Source organism: Scyliorhinus canicula, chromosome 5 (genome assembly GCF_902713615.1).
Source record: "Scyliorhinus canicula chromosome 5, sScyCan1.1, whole genome shotgun sequence".
NCBI classification, from domain to species: domain Eukaryota; kingdom Metazoa; phylum Chordata; class Chondrichthyes; order Carcharhiniformes; family Scyliorhinidae; genus Scyliorhinus; species Scyliorhinus canicula.
In genome coordinates this window covers 228,404,310-228,411,498 of record NC_052150.1, presented here as the reverse complement: position 1 = coordinate 228,411,498, position 7,189 = coordinate 228,404,310, and positions in this window count along the sequence as shown.

Genomic DNA, 7,189 nt, shown 5'->3' with positions numbered 1-7,189 from the left:
TCTTCATCATTTTGATTAACATGTTTATAGTTGTTTTACTCAGGTATGTAACAAGTCCACCACGGCCTTTACTTTGAGCCTTTCCTTGTTGCTCTAATCATTTGATTCTTTGTTTAGACTTGTTTTGCACTGCAGAAACGTGAGCTGCCATAATGGGGTCATATTTTGCCATCAACTGCACTGTAACTAAAAAATGGCCATGATTCAGAACCTCATTATCTAGAGTGTAGGCCGATTCATTTCTGTGACCTCGAAAAGGAAGTGCTTGCTTGCCTAACATCTTTATGATGTCTATAATCCTCATGACAATACTTCTCTGCTTCAATACTTCTTCTTTCCTTTCAATTAGTGATGCTGCAAAAAATTTATCTAAGGTGCCATCATTAACCACACTGATATATTGCTGAGCATTTCTGACATGTGTTGTTGTCGATTCATGTAAAGTAAAGCTCTGGCTAATACGCCTGTAGTCACTAAAGCCACGTACAAAGGGTGATGGATTACAAGTGTTGGGAAACTCAAAGGCTAAGCAGTATGAACAATATAAGCATCTATTTTCTTTGTTATATGTTAGCCATTTTCTTGGGACGGAGCCATTCATAATTTTCCTCTCATACAAACGAGCATCAAATGGCAGATCATCAAGTGGCTGAAGTGGATGCTCAGCAAAAAACTGTTTTAGCTTTGCTCGTGATGGATAGTGGAAGATTCCAGTAATTGATCTTTCATTTTCCTGCGTAGGTTCATTTACAGAATGTGCTTCAGAAACCAAGTCATTTATGCTTGAAGGAATATCTGATTCCCTGTCACTAGTTGAAGCTATGTGTTCAGATGTTGCAACTACAGGCAGTACAGATACCAGAACAAGGAAGCCAGAAGAAATATTGGGTCTGGGTTGATTAGTAATGGATGCACTTGCATTTGTCTCTACATTCAAAGTAGCTGTTCTCTGTTCTTGTAACTCTCATGTCATTGCATCATCACCATGAGCATTGTTTCTTGCTTCTTGATTATTTGTTGCAGAACTGGATATTGATGTGGATTGTGCTTGTAGTATTATAAACTCTGTAATAGGCCTGCATCGCTTGGCTGATTCCTTGCTTTCTGCTTCTTTTTGTTCTTTGCGTTTTAGTGACCCAGATTTATGCTTTTTCTTTTCCATGCTGGTAGGGGTAATATTCCTAAATAAAAACTTAATTAAAAATAGCCCACATTGGGAAAAATGAATATTGATGATTGCAAGAATAACTTGAAGGAACGCCAGATAAACCCCTACTTGATAGAAAATATAAAATAACTTACTTACACTTCAATAGGCTATGTTCATTAGTCAATACTACTGTGGCCTATGCAGCTTCAGAAGAGGAGACAATCCACTGTCGTGTTCACACCAGCAAGCAACTGAGACAACTGTTGAAACTTAGAAGTTTGGTCCGACTATAGTAAGACATTAAGAATGGTCCCATGGCCAAAGTTAACATGTCCAGTTTGATACCAGTGTAGTGTTACAAGAGGCAACCCTTAGAGTTTACCGATCATGGCTTATCACTTCAATATCTTTGACCACATGATTCACGGTCAAAAGTACTGCTTCTCCTTTTCGGTGACCTCACGACCCTATGTACTGCTTGATATCCTTTCAAGTTGCCGACCATCTCAAATCACGAACTGTAACTTTATCTTTAAATTCACACACTCTTGCTGAAAACGTGGATTTCCAACTATGTCTGACCCGGGTGAACCAGCCCCCCCCTCCCCCTCCCCCTCCACTCCTTTTCACATCCGTTTAACACTGCTTCGTTCCTTCATACACTGAGTGATTATTTGTATGTTTCTTTATGGCATTTTTATTTGGTATTGCTCTTCTTAAAAACAATTATATTTTATTAAGTTAGAATACAAATCTCAGGAAAGAAGTTGGAGATTTATTTATCTAATTAATTATAATTTTTAAGGGCCCTTCAGAGATTCACGATCCCCTTCTTGGCTCTCCGGGCCCCGGACCGATGTACCGGCTGAACCAAGACTACTGCTTGCTATCCTTTGAAGTTACCGACCATCTCAAATCACGAATTGTAACTTTATCTTTAAATTCACACACTCTTGCTGAAAACATGGAATTTCCTTAATTATGCCCGACCCGGGCCCCCCTATTCCACATCCTTCCACTGCCTCCCCTGCTTCGTTCCTTTTCATGCACTGCTTATTTATATCCTGTTCTCTTTTGTTTCTTATTCCTTTTTATTACTAAAACAGTTGTCTGTGTTTGTTTCTTTATTGCATTATTATTTGATATAGGGGGCCCACTTGCCATTGGGCAAGCTGACACCCTGGCCAGTCCGCCACTGACTGGATCCTCCTTTTCATACAATGCAAACATACAATGCAAAGGACGCTATCAGGTCCCCGAATCCTCTACAAATACCACTTGTCTTTTTGCTCCCCGTTTGAATGGCCCCCTGTATCACGGCGCAGTGGTTAACTAGCTCATCCTCCCTCCAGCCCTTTTCCTCATCCACACAGGAAACAAGTACCTGTTGGGCAAGGTCAAGAGCTGAGGCTTCTCCATGTCTGAATTCAGGATCCCCCTACCTGCCTCACTTGCAGTCACACCCTGCTGTCCCTGACCATTCACTGAATCTGAGGTACTTAATCTACAGGGTGTGACCGCCTGCTGAAATAAAGCATCCAGGTAACTCTCCGCAGTGTCTGAATCTCAGACTCCAGCTCGTCAACTCTGAGCTGAAATTCCTCGAGCAACAAACACTCGCTACAGATGTGGTCACAGCTTTCCTCCGACATCATTTTCAGCTTAAGTGGAATCTCCGATACTCACTCGTCCTTGGAGATGGCTCCCTGGACACTGCCCGTGAATCGCCGAGGTAAGTTACTTTATTTACTCACCACTCTGATACTTGACCCTCTGAGACTGCTCCCTGTAGACTAGGTGAATGGTGCCATCAATATTGTGATGAATGTAGGAAACACCAATATATATTATATATGTATATATATATATGGGGGCAGCACGGTGGCGCAGTGGGTTAGCCCTGCAGCCTCATGGCGCCGAGGACCCAGGTTCGATCCCGGCTCTGGGTCATTGTCCGTGTAGAGTTTGCACATTCTCCCCGTGTTTGCGTGGGTTTCGCCCCCACAACCCAAAGATGTGCAGGGTAGGTGGATTGGTCACGCTAAATTGCCCCTTAATTGGAAAAAATGAATTGGGTACTCTAAATTTATATTAAAAAAAAATATATATGCAAATTGCTTATTATCACAAGTAGGCATCAAATGAAGTTACTGCAAAAAGCCCCTAGTCGCCGCATTCCGGCACCTGTTCAGGAGGTTGGTACGGGAATTGAACCGTGCTGCTGGCCTGCTTGAAAAGCCAGCTCTTTAGCCCTAAGCTAAACCAGCCCCTTTATTGCATTTGGGTCACGATGTGTATCTATCTGTTGCAGTAATATTTTAAAAAACACTGGTAGAAAGACAGACCTTGTGGCTGCAAAAGGTGTAATTAAGATGGTGTAACAGTGAGATCATCATTCTTTCAAACCATGTTTATATTTACAAGGAGAGGTCCAATGGGATTTTGTTATGATATCTCGCGATGACAACACCAACACCAAGCCCATTCCAGTATTGACCACGGTAATTGTTTCTCTGGCACCCAAATGTATATTTACCTCCCCAGTCTCTGCACACCCCCTCCCCCCACAAACAGTTGCCTACTTATGTATTGTGAATAATTTTGCCAGTTGTACAGAGTTGCTGCTGTTGAGCTGGTGCACAATACCCTATCAGGTATTCTATTTTTTTTTGTTGTTGTTGGTATGTTTGGATGTGCCCTTCTCATATATATATATATATATAATATATATAGAAAATATATAGAAATTAAGAAATATATATATATATATTTCTTAATCTGTGTACATAACAGTAAATATACTTTGTTCAAAAACCCAATAAAAAACATTTATAAAAAATGATATCTGGACATTCCTTGGGGATTGGATAATTAGAGGCATTGTGCTGAGAATTAAATAGGTCGTGGGAATTGAGTGGAATAATGATGTAAGAAATGGGAGGAGCTAGGTCTGTAGCAGCCAGTTTCTAGTTTTGGTTGGAAGCTGCGAACTGAACAGCAGTTTCGGCAGAAGGCTCAGATTCAGTATTAATTAGACAGGATCAATCTCTCGCTCTCAAGCAGTCTTTCAAAGATTTCTCTATCCAGAAAACACAGGCAAGTAACCCTGTGTTCGCTAACTTTCTTTCCAAGTTGACTTTGACCTGTGATGGGTTTTGCTTGATTGGAGATAAAGGTGGTATCAGTTAGAAGTTAAAGCGTTTCCTTTTATTGTGAAGCATTGTTTAACTGGTAATTGTAGGTTATATTCCTGAGATGTTAAGGTAGCTTTATCCTGTGTTAATAACAAAGTTTGTTTTAATACACCATCTCCTCATTTATGTACGGAATCATTGCTGGAGTGAAGTATCCTTTCCTCACAGTCTTACAAATAAAAACATAAGCGATTAGGATTCCTGATGGTATCCTGGCAAATACTGAGGTCTTGTTGCTATATTTATCTGGTTATAAATGTGGCAGTCAATATGGTTGCCTTCCTTAATCCTAATTATGTTTGCTCTAGAGTCGGCAGGTATCTTTCGATACCGCCACAAGGTTCAAAGTGGAATACTGATCAAAGAACCAATGCACCAGTTAGTTAGTTCAAAGTCAATACTATTTATTTACACACACAGTAATATCTACTCATGCACAAAACACTACAAACTGAACTATCTCTAACGCTAACGCCTATACTTAACTTCGGGTGCCCACTCAGTCAGAGGAACAATGGCCGTTGTTCGGATCTGAGGCTGTTGGGTTCAAAGGTGACAGGAGAACAGCTAAGGTCGTCCGTCTGATAGCGAGCGTTCACGTTGGACTTACTTGCTTTCTGGTGCAGCTGGTGGACGGGTCTCTCCACTTTGAGAGCCAAGTCCAAGAGAGCAATTCTCTCTCGGGGGCTTCTTCTTATACCCGAAGGGGCTTCGCGTGCTTTTGGGTGGGCCTTGAACTTGGCCCCGCTTAATTGGGCCTCATCTTGATCACTGGTATTGATCTTGACCAATAAAGGGGTGGGTGCCCTGATGGCTGGGCGTGTCCTAGGTGACCGTTAGCCTTGCTTTGTTTGCGCTTTCGATTTGGGGAACTGGTGCCGGAGTGTCTGCCTCAGTATTGGTTGCTCGAGTGTCTTTCCTTTGTTCCCGGAGATGGGCCATCAATATGTTAATTGACCTACAGTTTCAGTCTCGTCTGGGAGTTGCCTCCTCAATACGCATACAGGCTCTGTGCCTGCTTGCTTTCTTAACATTGTCCCTATTTCCCTACAGTCATTGCGATCATCCATTTTGTATTCTGGAAGTGGCCATCCCTGATGGCTAGTCTGGTCCAGAATCGTAATAACAGCAAACATCTCCTGACCTTATGAAAATGAAATGAAAATCGATTGTCACGAGTAGGCTTCAATTAAGTTACTGTGAAAAGCCCCTAGTCGCCACATTCCGATGCCTGTTCGGGGAGGCTGGTACGGGAATTGAACCGTGCTGCTGGCCTGCTGTAAAAGCCAAAGATTTAGCCCAGTGTGCTAAACCAGCCCCTTATAAATGGAGGAATGGTCATTACTGAAGCTAGTTGAGGGCAGCACAGTGGGTTAGCCCTGCAGCCTCACGGCACCAAGGTCCCAGGTTCGATCCTGGCTCTGGGTCACTGTCCGTGTGGAGTTTGCACATTCGCCCTGTGTCTGCGTGGGTCTCATCCCCACAACCCAAAGATGTGCAGAGTAGGTGGATTGGCCCCGCTAAATTGCCCCTTAATTGGAAAAAATTAATTGGGTGCACTAAATTTATAAAAAAAAAAATTACTGAAGCTAGTTGGGCTTGGGTCACTACCCTGAGCAACTCCTGCAGTGATTTCCCGGAACGGAGATGACTGACCTCCAGCCACCATAACCAGTTTCCTTTGTGCCAGGTATGACTCCAACCAGCAGAGAGCTTCCCCCGATTCTCATTCACAGAATAATACAGTACAGAAGAGGCCCTTCGAGTCTGCACCGATGCATGAAAAACACCTGGCCCGCCTACCTAAACCAATTTGCCAGTACTTGACCCATAGCCTTGAAAGTTATGACGTGCTCATCCAGGCATATTTTAAAAGGATGAGAGGCAACCTGCCTCTTCCAGCCCTCCCAAGCAATGCAATCCAGACTGTCACCCTGATTTCCTGATGCCACACATGGTCAAAAGCTGACTTGATGCCAAGGGCGGTCAGTCTCGGCTCATCTCTGGGATTAGCCCCTTTTGTCCATGTTTGAACCAAGGCTGTAATAAGATCAGGAGGGGAGAGGCCCTTGGCGGAGCCCAAACTGAGTGTTAGCACAGCATGAACATAGTGCTCAAAAGCAATAATCCTAAACCAAGAAAAGAAAGAAATTGCAGACAGTGTTAGTATTTTCTCTTTATATTTATAGATATTTATATGTGCTGTAACCATTTTATGATTCTATATAATCTCCTTTATTCTGGCATAAAACAGCAGCATGTACAATTCATCTACATTTTCAAAGCCCCTTCAGTCACTTGACAACTTTGGACATTAACCATTTAAATACAATATTGAATGCACTGTGCATGTCTTTACACATAGCTGCCAATCATCAACGGTACAAAATGTGGACAGTATTATAGAATACAATGCCACATCGTTAAAAACAGTACCCAGGCTGTGTGTGTGTGGGCACACGTGTGGTTCTCGTGAGACTGACGGCGCTGACACTAGGAAACATCCTGATGCTACTAAACAGTAAAGTGGTTCACACACAACAGTGCTCGCACACTCAGAAAGCTACCGTTTTCTTATTCATTTTAAACCTTAAATGTCCAGAGGTTGAGCAGTTAATACTAAAAAGTACAAAACAAAATGAATTCTCACCCAGGTGCATTCAAACGAAGAGGAGGTATGTGAAACACTCATTTGGAAAAAAAGAGGGGATTCTGACAATGACATATTTGGTTCCCAGTCAAGAGCCATTCAGTTCATTGAAGCTGTTGCTGGTTGTGTGGGAAGATATCACACATATTTCTGAAGGAGACGGGGGCAGGGGTGCCAGGTACATGTTGAAGTAGG